Raw genomic sequence first — 13,387 nt, 5'->3', positions numbered from 1 at the left:
TTGTCTTCTTTCATTGACTTGGGTCTTTCTGGAACATGTAAACCTGGCTGCATTCTTGCTGTCTTCTTTCTCAGTTCTCTCTTTTGCCTGGTTTAGGTGTCCGCTCTGACATGAAGGAGCATCTCCTTTCCTGAACCATCTGCTGATGTATCAGTACTTGTAGTTTTTTCCTGTTTTATAGGTTGATCACCCACTTCTGTGGACTGACTGAAATCTATTTGCCTGACACACAGTGACAGAAGCAGGGCTGAGATGTTGCGTGGGACAAACTATATCACGTCTCATCTATCACAGTGAAACAGGGTCTACACAAAGGTAAGGGTGTGAAAAGCGAAAATAATTTGATTATTAAAATTCCAAGGCAAAAGGTGCATCTTTTTTTTCCTGAAAAAAGTGTTGGGGCATTGTGAGATCATAGAATTAATGGAGGCTGTCCTTATTAAATGGGTAGTTGCTTCTCATAGTAATAAAAGAATTTATGGAAGACCACACTAGTTCAGCACATATCAGCTTAAAATACATTCAGAGGCTAATCATACAGCTGCCTGAGAGCTATGCAGAGAGCACTGAATTAATCAGGTGCTTTGGACTATGAAACACTGCAAAAAGAAAATAAAAACTAACTGAATGAAAAGGGAAAAAGGAAAATATGTCTGCTCGGTGAACTGCCTGTAACTGAAATGGTACCCAGGGACCCCTTTAACAGGAGTCAGCAAAAGAAGTGACCTTCATTATCGAAGTGCTGACTGGGCACTCTCCAAGGTCTGCTTTCCAACGTCTCAGAAAAAGAAATATCGGGCAAAAAAATCATGTGCTTGGAATAAACAACGATTCACAGGCTGTAAATGGACTGATTTCAAAGGAGGATCCTGGCAGTGTCCCATTTTGGGCCTGTAAATGACAGAAGGATTTGCGCTTTGCTGCTGTCTGCCTGGTGTGTTATTTAGTCTATTTAGTCCTCAATTCTGAAAGGGAAAATGGGTGTAATAATTCTTCTTTTCTCCCAGCTTCCGTCATATCTATCAGGCTTGAAAGCACTTCAGTGCAGGAATAATGTTTTTTGGCTATAAATTATCTGTACTGGGCACGTGGTGTGTGGAGACCCTGCAGAAATACTGTCTTATGTAGTAAGTAGTTGATAGGTGTGTTTTTACCTGCTGGACCATAATGTCAAGTCAGTATAGAGTGACATATATAGTCCCATATTAGTGCCAGCATTGCACAGAGCTCATTGGCATGCAAGGGGACAGCAAAGGCTCTGGTGTGCAGCTTTCTGGGGTAGATCCCCTGGCAGTGCTCTGTTCAGCCAGGTAGCAAGCACACTAATTGCTCGTAGCGAAGCAAAGTTACTCCAGGCCAGAGCATCCATACAGCGGGACACGAGAAGCTGCTTCAAGAGAATTACTGCAGAGCAACGCGTTCTGCCCTAGCTGCCGCGGTCAGTTCCCCGCAGCACGTTAGCGGGGCTGTCCATCAGGACGTGCCAATGGAAATGCCAGCCTCGCTGAAGACAGCTGGCAAAGAGACCCTCGGGGTCTCCCGGGACGCCGGGGGGGTTTTGTTCAAATCTCTGCCTGGAACAAAGCGAACGAGTCCGCAGGTTCGTGGCGTACGTTAGTTCCCCCAGTAGCCGCTACAGGCTCTCCACGGCAACTTTCAACACCGCGCGGCAGACGCTTTGGGTGCGTTTTACAGCATCCTCCTCCTGAAATTGTTTCGCCCTTGAAGGTTGCAAGGGCTTCTCTGACTTCCCCGCTCCTGTGCACGCGAGGAGGTCGCCGGTGGTGGCGGATCCTGGACAAGTGAGAAGGTATGACATTCACCTCCTCTTTGTTGCTCAGACTCGTTCATGCTCGCTTACCTACAAGGGCTTTGTGTGGTGCAGGTGGGATTTGCCTCTGCATGGTGTGTCCTGGCTGTGACAAAACCCGCAGCTGTGTCCTACTTCCTCAGAAGGCAGTGGGGGCCCGCGTCCGCTGCAGCTCCGGAAAGGCCGGGGTGTAAGTATTCATGTATCCTGATTTTCTGAAAGCAAATAGCGGGATTCATATCACTGGCACTTTATTTAAGGCACAGAGATTAAAAGTAGTTCCCCACTAGACTCAGCAAGAAAGATGCTTCTAGAGAAAAAAAACGTCCTTCCACCTATCTTAGACACGTCCCTTAGGAGGGGATGAATCATGCATAAGCAGCTGTTTCGGTGAGCAGCCCCCATCCACCCTGAGAAGGATTCTCACCCTGGAGACTTCGCAGCTTAGGCAGCAAAAAAGTTCGGGGGAAAGCGATGGTGATGAGCGCCATCCTTCCCATAGAACAGAAAGATTAAGCCCTGCTCCTCAAAGATATATTTAGACCTCTAACTCCCATGGCAAACAGGAGTCCTAAGGGGCTTGGCGGAAGCTGGTAGCATTACAAAAGCATCAAGATTAGACGAAGCTGTGTTTGCTTTCCTTTGATCTGTAATTCTCTCCTGGATTTTAAAAATAAAGCGTGAGGGGCAGGAGGCCTTTCCGAGGCTCGTGCCATTGTTTCACTGCCAGACGCTGCCTGCAGGCAGCACAAAACCGAGCCCCCGCTTTCGGGTGGGCTCCACAGGGCTTTGAGGAAAGGTGTCGGGGCAGGAATTGAGGCAAGGGCTCGTGTTGGTGGTGCCACCCATCCAGAGGGGGGTCAGATTTGCCATGTAGAGGCAAACAGCACTCCTAAAAAAACTCTCCAACCGTAAGCCAAAACTGCTGAGTTTTAAAACTGCTTTATGTGTAAGTATTAAGTAATTCAAAATTCTGGTTTTGCCTATTTTCTTTCTTCTACAAAAGCTAACGTTTTTAGAAACAACAGAAAAATGGAAAGGGTGAAGACAGGAGTCGCATGGGACGACAATCACCTTCCTCTCAGTGTTCAGGACTTACTCATTACACGGTGTCTTCTTTCACTGCCTCATCCCCGAGATGTGCAATGAAGACAAAATGACGTGGGTATGATGATGCGGGTGAATCCTGCATTTCTTGCTCCCCTTTTTCTAACCTGCCTGTTTCTCAAACAGTTTTCAGTTTGTCATCTCCATCAGTGCTCCCAGAGCTTCTAGACCCAAGGGTGTCATTACCGTGAACGCTCTTAATAATCTGGTACAAACGCTGGGGTGCAAGTCATTACAGAAAGTGAGGGGTTTCATGATTTCTCTGCTAACTGCCAACTTTTATATTCCTAGATAGTTTTGTTGTTGTGGCAGCCTGTACTGTTGTGTCTGATGGAAGAACAGCTGGTCAATTATTTCCTACAGTCGGAGGCAATGTTAAGAGATTCAGAAGCTGGACTTAAAAATCTGGACAATATAGAACCTGCTTTATTTGTCTATTGTATACCAAGAACTAGCACCACCTGCCTTGAGCTGGTGGGTACGTATGCCAGTAAATCCTCCAAGGCATTACTTTAATAGGTAGATCGAAGAAAGGAACCCAGGTGCAGCATAGATGTGGAAAGCAGGTCTTCTCCAAAGGACCACAGTATTTGGTGGCCTCCAAGTTTCCAGCAGATGGGTTCGTGCAGTCCTGGTCACCGCTCCAGCTGTCGCTGCTTTTGCAATTTTGCTTGGCTTCCAGTTTGTTGCCTGCCAAAGCCCAGATAAACTCATCCGAAAAATGGCAAGCAGAACAGTTTGGAAAGTGGGGAAGTGGGACAATAACAAGGTCAACTGTGACAGGATCGGGACCAGTCTCTCGTCACCATCTGCAAGTATCAGACTTGCTCCGTGGGTAATACTTCAACACTGCTTTCCATTTCCCGTATTTTTCCATAACGTTGTGGGAGCGCGTATGTTCTTATCGGGTAGCAGTTAAAGAGTCCGTTAGGACAATGAAAATTAAAAGCAGATCTTGATTAGCTTCCACAATTTTACCCACGTAAATTGTCAGGGATATTGCAAAAGGTCTTGAGTAAGGAATGAAGGATGTGACAAGAGAAAAAGGGAAGCCACTTGAAGCCAGACCTTCTTGTTTGCAAGCACTGACAGCCTCTGCAGAATTACAGCATTAATTTACGGACTTTAATAGCTGCCGCAAACCATGAGGTTCTCTTTAGCCCATGAGTTTCTTCTCCAGCTCTAATGCAGCCTGTGATGTAGGCCTGTGTGGATTGGTGTTGTCTAAAGGCTTTGCTGAGAGAACACAGAAATGGGGTTGTGAAGAAGAGGTTTCTTCTACACCCATGTCAGAATTTAGCAACTCTATTTATTTCTCAATTTCTTTTTTTACCATGGAACAAATGGATGTTTCTACACTTTACACACCCCAAAAAATGCTGCAGCATTGCTGTTGGACGACGGATGAAGCACACTGATACCTTCCTTAAAGAATAATTCAGGGAGCAAACGGTCTTTGTTGACAGTCGGCCAGTGGCGGTGACTGTGGTTGCAGCAAAAAATATTTTAACAACTGTGAGTTTAAAAAGTGCAGAACTGCATCGTCGTGAGCTGCATCACAGAATGGCGCCGTCCGCGGCTGAGGAGTGACACTGGCAAGACAGTAGCTCATTCAAGACGTTAATTACCAGCTGCTCTTCAGGTGTCAAATAACTGCATGTACCAAAATAAAGTTTATTTCAGTTTGCTGATCTTTTAGCAAGACAAGGTTCTCATAATCGCAAAATGAATATTTAACTGTCGCACATTTGGGGAATTAGCATGCGAAGCCGGCCATTTACAAAGACAGAGCCAGCCATCTCGTCCCAAGGCGAGGGAGAGGAGCGGAGCAAGGCAGACTAATGAGGGCTTTCTGCTAGGTCAGGGCACAACAGTGGAATGATGAACGAAAAATTACTAAGGAAACAAAATTGCCTAAAGATTTTTTTTTTGTGTTTTCCCGAGAGAAATTAATGTGATGGAGAAAAATTCAGGGGAGGGAGCAATTACTGGGGAAGGGAGGGAGGGCAGGCTGCCCCTCACGTGCGGGCGGTACTGGGGAGCAAATGAACCAAACGCATGGCTTGTCCTTCGCAACTGGCACAGGACGTGCCTGGGTAAGAGCGGAAAAGTCAAGCTGACCTGAAGAAGAGGCCACACACTATGGGCTCTTTTACGAGAGTGAGAAAGGTCTCTGTAATATTGTGGGTGAAATAGGGGTCTTAAAATATGCCTCTGCCATTTTAGACAGAGCCAGTTCTCTCCCAGATGCTGAGCAGGGACATCTTCAGTGGGATAAAAGCCTAGCAGGAGCCTTTTCCTCTTCCGATCTAATGCACAAACATAGCGTAAACCATGCATAATAACATCAGTGGCATCAGTTAATGGGATAGGAAAGATCAATATTTGCTCTAGGGCACAGGGGGAGAGGGAAGGAGCCTGAAGCAGGGGCAAGCCCGGTAGTCTGCAAGCATTGACTCACGAGGGGCATACAGCTTCAGATGGAAAATCCTTACCAAACAGGTAATTAATTGGCCGCTATTAAATTTTCCACCAGGCGACTGACAGTGTGGGAGAAAGGACAAAGAAATCTAATGCCAGGTTCCCAAGCTGCCTCCCCACGGTGCAGGTGTGCATTTTGGGGGCGGTGGGGGTTGTGGGAAGGCTACTTCTGAAGAACCGTGATTTTGTAAGTTTTGGGTGGTCTTTGCGAGTGTAACTCTGCTCTCTGAAGCAGGGCCAGTATTTCCTTCTCAGGCTTCCTTCAGAGGAATTCAGCACAGCTTGACTATCTCCATCATGTAAGAAAGGTGCACCGCTAGTGCTCTGCTCCTAGGCGTTTGCGCAGACGCCCTCCTCGGGCTTTCCTGGATGTAACGTGAAGGACGCCGGAGGCATTGCGTTCAGTTTCCATCTGTAGCACTTCATTATGCAGAACTCATCGAAGTCAGTATTTACACTTTTTATCTGATGCTTCATGAACACAAAGCACCTCCTACAAAAGAAGATATTAGGGAAAGTTGCACCAGTATAAAATTTTAGTAGCTTCATTCCCTTCATAAAAATTAATACAGATTTACAGCAGCGTTGCTGCTGAGTGGAAACTGTGGCCCACGAGGACGATGATGGAATTTCCACTGTGATGGGAAGAATTCCAGTAAAAATGCATGGTAATTTATACTGAGTGATCTTGAATATTAAATGAGGAAATAGAAATATATATGGTTTTTGAAAGTAATTTCTCTCTGATTAGAATTATTCAGGAATACTCTATAAGGTAATCAAGCACTTATTAGATCACAAGGGCTCAATGCAGAAGATGGGATATAACTGTTTCCAGATGCTGCATTCCTTCATTACGGTTACTTTGGCATTGCGTTTGCCTTGAAAAGGTCTCAGGCTCTCCTGGAGTCTCCCCAGCCTGTCCCCTTTGCTGACGTTGGCGGAGCAGCATCAGGCGACCTGCTGCCAAGACACGGGCCATCAAATGTTCTACCACAGCTGAGGGAAAGTGCAGACTGTAAGGTAGGGTGTCAACAGTCAGCATTTTGCTGATCAATAGCTGCTGATTTCTGAAGCATACACAGTGAATGCTCCAAAATTAATGGCTGGAAGCTGACATTAATGTGTTGGGGGGGAGTGGGGGAATCAGAGGAGAAGACATTTAAAAACAAAACGCCCCACCCACGAGTGATTTCTCCAGGCAGAGCACTCTAGGTTAAATTTTAATGCCCAGGGTAACTCAAGGTCTTTGCTCAGTAGCAATGACTTAATAGTTCAGTTCTTAAGGTACAGGCATGAAGCTTGCCTTTGCTGCTTAACGTTTAAAAAGTGCCATCCACAGCTGTTGCTTCAACCTTCAGTTGCTCATTTTTCTGTGCCCACCGAGTCACACATCTTTGTACAAAGTACCCGTAAAATACCACCCTTTGGCCATGTAGGTGCGTTTGTAACATCCCCTTTGGAGCTTGATGCAACTGAGCGGAACCCCTGAACTAGTGAGAACCGTCGGAGCGAAGGGTTACGTCCTGCATCCTCAAATGGGAAGGAAACCCACCGTTTCACCACCCTGTCGTTGGGAGCGTGTCCTCCTGGGAAGCGGGAAAGGAGAAAAAAAGCTATTGCAAAAGCAGTTTATAACACCCAGACATGAATATATTGAAATATACTGATTGTATTTTTTTTTTTTTTAGAGAAATACAAGAATGTGCCTACTGGCTACACTGACGTGCTGCAGACTTTGGAGCAGAAGTGGGCTTTGAAAACTGGGGCTCAGGAGAGCTACAGTGCGAAAAAACTGCTGGATCTGAAAAATTCTCATGTGCTACAGCTGTGTTTTTCTGCTGTCCTGAAGACAAAGATCTTTCTAGGTTAGTTTTTGGTTTTTTGGCTTTTTGTTTTTTTGTAAAAACAGTTCCTTTGCCTACGCACTTATAAAGCTATTTAAAAATCCTCTTCTTTTACTGCTTTTTCTGTGGCAAAGACAAAAAAAAAATAATCAATTTTCATTTAAAATTTTACAATTTTCATCCACAGGTTTTTTCTGAGCAGATCAATGTTTTTTTAATTAGCTTCAACTCACCTTGTAGTTTCCATTTCAGTCATGTAAAAAAAATCGTAAAATTTGGAACCGCAACACAAAGAGGTAACAGAAAGTTGTATTTTGACGCTGAGGAGTACAGCTCCGCTAGAGAGTTATCTCCTAAAGCTTTACCAGCCCAGGAGATAACGACCTTGGCTCGTGCACCCACAGACAAGAGACACAGGGTACAGGCCTAAAACTTTGCATTTCACGGCCTCCCGGTTATATTTTTTGCCCCAGAATTACAGCTCACATCGCACATCAGTTTCTCCACAGGCCACATTTGGAAGATTAAAAATTACGACTCATTATTCAAGATACCTATTGAATGGCCTATGTCTCCTTTGCCTTCGTTACTGGTTCATAGGATATTTGTGGGTAAACAGCAGCTATTCCATTTGCGCTCAGCCGGAGCTCCTGCCCTGTCCACGTAGTAATGTTACAATCAAGCTTTTGTGACATTACCCATTTGTCACCATGGGAACAATATTGAGATCACAGATATGGGCTGTGGCGTTAATGAATAAATAAGGAGGAAAGAGTGCTGATTGCAAAGGCGGCATTAAAAATCTTCGCAATCAGCAGTGATAACAATAGAAAAAAGAATGCATGACAGATAATAAATGAGAAAATTCCCAGCATTACGGTTGGAAAACTCTCCTCGGGTCCTGCACTGTTTCTGTGCGTTAGGCCGAGATGAACCTTCACGAGGGTGCCGTCTGCCTTGGAGAAAAATAGCTGCTGATCAGAGCTTCATTTTTAAAGGGTGAATTTACATTACAAGACTAACATTTAACCAGTATCAGTTTCCAAAATCTTGTGAAGAGAAATATAAACCTGCAAATGACCAAGAACAAAAATATTTTCTTTCCACATTTGATTTTTAAATCCTTAATACTGATGGATTATTTTTTTAGTATTTGATGAAGTTAAAAGAAACCAAGTAGGAGCCTCAGGCTAATATATCCTCTTATCTTAGTAGAAGAATTTTATTACAACCAGATGACTACTCTGTCTGTCTACAGGATAAAAATGAACCTTGGCCACTGGTTGATGGTGTAGCAAAGCTGTCACATCCCTACAGGCAGTGATGCTTATTGTTCCTGGAGTGGGCTAGACCTATTTCTTAGACCGGTTCTTCCAAAGCCTTCAGCATCCAGGGCAGGCCAGTGGGCTGGGGGGCTGCACCGCAGGCTGCAGCCTCGGCGATGCTCCTGGGCTTTGCAGCGCTTCCTACATCTGTATGCACGCCCAGGGAAAATCCTGGGTGCGGGGAGACTTGTTTGCAATGTAATCCATGTCACGACCGTGTTCAGCTGCATCAGCGGAAGGGCCTGGAAGCGCTCCTGGCAGTATGGGTAGGTGACACACCTCCATCAGTCGGAGTCAGGGCTGGCATTAAAGAGAGGGCTAAGCAGCCCATCCGCAAAGTGTTTTAATGCGGAGTTTGGTGTCTGGTTCAAATGCAGTAAAAAAGCTGTAAGCTTCTTTTTCCTCTCTGCCAGTTGTTGCTCCCAGCTTTGCTGGATATACCATGATAAGTGGGGTTTAAAGACTTTCAGAGCAGCGTAAAAGGCCAGTCTGCTAGCTTGTTTGATGCATAAATGCATCCCCCCTCCCTGCTGCTGCCCATACATGCTCCCATACAGCACTTTCTTTTAATTTCTTGTTATGAAATAAGGCAAATAGTTCACGCTACAGATCCTTTAATTCATTCTCATGGGCAAACGTTTACAAAAGGCTTGTGGGTTCTGGCTGCCAAGCCATGGAAAGCTGGTGTTTCTGGCACTGTCTTTAGTAAATATCCGTCCTCACGTAGGGAAGGGAGAGGACAACACATTTTCCAGCTCTATTAGGGTAAAGACTTTTAATTAACAGAGATTAATCAAGAAGGTAGGCAGGATAAACCACATACCTAATGTATTTGGCTGTCACGCCAAGCCCTAGGTAATGTCCACTGGGGATGGTAGAGGCCAGGGAGGACAGGAAAACATGAATATCAACAATTATAAAGCTCAAATATGCTAAAGCACGGAAGAACAATGGAGCAAAAGCAGCTTCTGCGGCTCATACGGGATAAGCACTAACAGGAATGATGGTTTCTCTGCATTTCATTAACAGTTGGCATTAATAATAAGAACACAGGTGCCACATGAAGTCCTGCATCGAGTTCAACATCCTGCTGCTTTGGCACTTCAGTGTGAAAGCCCTTCTATAAATTTATTCAACACAGAGTAAGCACAGTCTGTACGATCGCTGCAACGAATACAGCACGGTGCCCATACGTGTGCTGGGTGAGCCGAGCTCCCCTCCTGGAGGTGAGGAGGCTGTAGACCAGCCACCTCCAGCTTTTCTGAAAGTTCCAGTGCAAAACTGTCCGTCAGGACCCCGACACCACTGCCATGGTCCTCGCTAGTCCATAAACTCTTTAGAAGATTTTGCAACAAGCCAAATCTCCTCCTCACAAGGATTTTTTCTTGGCTAGCCTCGCAAACTTCAGCGACTGTTCCAACAAGGTTTGCACCTTCTTTCCTGGCCAAACAGTGGAGCTTCATCCCTGTCCCCATCTGTGAGTGTGCAATCTCTTGCAACTGTCTTTCATGGTAAATTCAGAGAAAACTGTTCACATGTTGATTAAATTAATTCATGTGCTTGTTCCCACTGGAGCGGTCCATCATCTTGTATCTGTCCAGAGAAGCTGTCCTCACTCAGATTTTTTGTTGTCGTCGACTTTTTTTCTGGCCATTCATGCATTCAAAATCTCTTTGTACGACAAAAATAATGTAATTTTTCAATAGTTTGTGAAATTGCCTGTTCAGTTTGTTCATATATAATACGTATTACAGGAACATAGCCATACACGGATATTACCGGATGCATTTTATTGTCCAAGTATACAAGTTGCCCAAATCACAGATTTAAATCTACTCAAATCTAGAAATCACATCTAAAAAATCCTTATCTCAATACTGTAGAGAAGCAGTGACCTACTATTGGATTTTGTATTTTTCATGCTTTTCTGAGGGAGAAAGGAATGCAAATGACCTTCAGATCTCACAGGGAAAAACACTTTTCTCAAATGGTTAAACAAGTGTACGTAGAGTTATCTGTGCTGGACAGAGATAATTCTGCAATATGCATTCAGTGATATTAATGTAATATGCTAATATCCATAGCTTATTTTATGTCTTCTCTTTAAGGAAGTTAGCTTTGTAGTCCTCATGTGTATCGTATCTCACCAGAGCAAAGAAATGTGACTTTATTTCCTATTAACCCTATTATTTTATAATTTGTTTCTTTCAGAACCCTTGGAATTTTTACTCCTGAGGGTTTCCTCTTCTTGGCTTTCTTGCTTTTTTTTTTTTCCAGAGTTTCCTCAGAGACTTCAGTCTCTGTCAAGGCCTCATTCCAAGCTCCCATGACAAATGCTCTTGGATAAAGAAATTTTGCATTGTATTTTAAATGGAAAGGCCAACTGAAAACGCATCATTTCTCTTTCCACCTACTTCACCATCCTTCGATTAATTAATTTCCTCTTCCTTATCCAGAGGTCCCACAGTCATCCAGTAGATTTTCTTGTTACTAGGAATTTTTAATAACTCTTATTTTTTTTTATCCAAAGCTGTTTGCCATGTAAGTGAAGGTTTGGAATTGTCAGCTGCTTTTGGTGATGAGAGTGTCGGCGTATATCAAATGGCCTGGCGTGTTGGTTGGTAAGTTCCTACCCTCCAGCAAAGAAAGGCTTGCAAGGTGACCTGCTCTTTCTCTGCAAGCTCAGCTTAATTTCCTCAAAAGTCCTGGCTTAGCCTGGGCACAGGAGCAGCCGGAAGGGACCAGCTGAAGCAATGTGTCCATGTACTTTGTGTCTGAGGGCACAACCTGGCTCTTCCCAATTTTGTTCAGATTAAATGAGTAGGACACAGGAAAATCATCTTATTTGCTGCTCTCTTTCAGTTCGACGGGATGTTTCCAAGTAGTGATTTTTCCTTACAGTTCTATACTATCTTTTCAGCACTTTTTTTTTCAGCTCTAGTGCACATTCTAGTTGAATGGTGTATTTTTGGAGTACATGCCGTCTTGCTCTACCACAGGCCCCAGGAGAGGTTTCCAAGCAAAACACCCACAAGATCTACCCGTTATTCATCCACATATATTCACCACCATTTCTATGCTCTTTACCTTACACCTTAACTGACTGTGGCTAGCTATTTATGTTGTTGTCTCCCCTTTCTGCCTCCTCGTGTGCGATTTCTTTGGATGTGGTCTTCATGGCACTGGCTGCTAAGCCCTGCCTTGGTCTCTCCTGGGGTGCCGTGAAGTCAATATTACCACCTCTTGCTTTGAGGGAAGCCTTGTTGCGCGTATCAATGATCAGATGTTCATTGCTCACATCTGGTTCCAACCCTGCATCGACACTCTGGGAATAAACACGACAGAGTTAGTTGACGCCGTTTAAACTTTACACCGTTCATAGAAGTGAGTCTGTATTAATTAAATTTATGTTCCACAAAAAAATAAAATAGTGATACTGACAAAAATAATGCTGAAATCATATACTTTTAAAGAAGAAACATTGATGCCAAAGATATTTAGGGCTACAAAATGATTTGGTTTTATGGTTTAACGTTGAGCCATCTGAACAACTTTGAGTTGCATAGCTTTTCCACAAATACTAGTTTATATAATATTCTGCAATATTCATCGTATCAGAAAAGATATAATCAACCCATTTGACCATTATTAAAATGTGAATTACATGCAATCCCCTCTCTCTTATTATTACAGTCCTTTTGTATTTCTTAAGCCATACAAAACTTAATAAATCTTTGCAGGACTTAATAAAGAGCAGAAGATATGTACTAAGACATTCATTTACTCTTCATAGCCGTATTGAATTTATTTTCATCGGATTCCTCATCACCTGCTAGTTACCATATTTATTGCATTCTCTCCATTGCTTCTCAAAGCACGTACACATGAAATGTTCTTGGAAGAATATCGGTACAGATGTTGTGTTCATCAGGTAAATGTAACAAAACCATCTGACCAGCCAAGGCATTTGACTTCGAGTAATTGAGAGGCCGTGGGTTCAAATCATTGCTGTCCATCGTGTGACAGCTCCTGCAAAGCTCGGTTACTTGCAGTTTTTTTCCACAAGGGTCCTACTGTTTCATGCAAAAAACAGAAAACTGCCTAAATTTTAGCAAGAAACAAGTGTTGCACTTACATAGCAAATACATTATTTGCGATGATTCAGACCCAATCTGTCACCCCGTAATTCCTCAACAGTCCCAATGTGTAGGTTTTTCCAGAAAGGAAAAAGTTTCCATCTGAAACCAGTTAGAGAAGCATTGCCTCAGGCAAAGATCCCCAGGCCGACCGACCGACCGCTTGGGACCTTCCCTGGAAGTTAATAACTATATTGAGTATTAATTGGCATGAAATTGTTTGAGACCATAGACTGATGAGGATCTGAGAGATCCACTCTGCTTTTCCAATACTGATATCGCTCCTTGAAACACGGGACTTCAGGGACAAATCAGGACAAGAAGGGCCTTGAGGGGCTGGAGCGTGTCCAGAGAAGGGCAGCGGGGCTGGGGCAGGGTCTGGAGCACAAGTGTGCTGGGGGGCGGCTGAGGGGGCTGGGGGGGTTTAGCCTGGAGAAGGGGAGGCTGAGGGGAGCCCTTCTCGCTCTCTGCAGCTGCCTGAGAGGGGCTGGAGTGAGGGGGGGGCTGGTCTCTGCTCCCAAGTCACCAGGGACAGGGCGAGAGGGAACGGCCCCAAGCTGCGTCAGGGGAGGTTTAGGTTGGAGATGAGGGAAAATGCCTTCCCTGCCAGAGGGGTCAGGCCCTGGCACAGGCTGCCCAGAGAGGTGGGGGAGTCACCATCCCTGGGGGGGTGTTTAAAAG

At 44.5% G+C, this 13,387-nt stretch overlaps 1 long non-coding RNA gene across 1 annotated transcript in view; it reads left to right on the top strand.

The window, feature by feature from the left end:
- Positions 1–10,008, top strand: part of LOC135315086 (uncharacterized) — a 375,169-nt gene extending 365,161 nt beyond the window's left edge. Inside the window, exons 8-15 of the long non-coding RNA XR_010374537.1 lie at positions 182–315; positions 1,729–1,810; positions 1,886–2,000; positions 2,817–2,975; positions 5,454–5,525; positions 6,289–6,421; positions 7,090–7,266; positions 9,600–10,008. This is a non-coding gene — a long non-coding RNA (uncharacterized LOC135315086). The remainder of the gene's footprint in view (positions 1–181; positions 316–1,728; positions 1,811–1,885; positions 2,001–2,816; positions 2,976–5,453; positions 5,526–6,288; positions 6,422–7,089; positions 7,267–9,599) is intronic.
- The last annotated feature ends 3,379 nt before the right edge of the window (positions 10,009–13,387 follow it).

Source organism: Phalacrocorax carbo, chromosome 9 (genome assembly GCF_963921805.1).
Source record: "Phalacrocorax carbo chromosome 9, bPhaCar2.1, whole genome shotgun sequence".
Lineage (NCBI taxonomy): Eukaryota > Metazoa > Chordata > Aves > Suliformes > Phalacrocoracidae > Phalacrocorax > Phalacrocorax carbo.
This window is presented reverse-complemented; position numbering and strand designations above follow the sequence as displayed.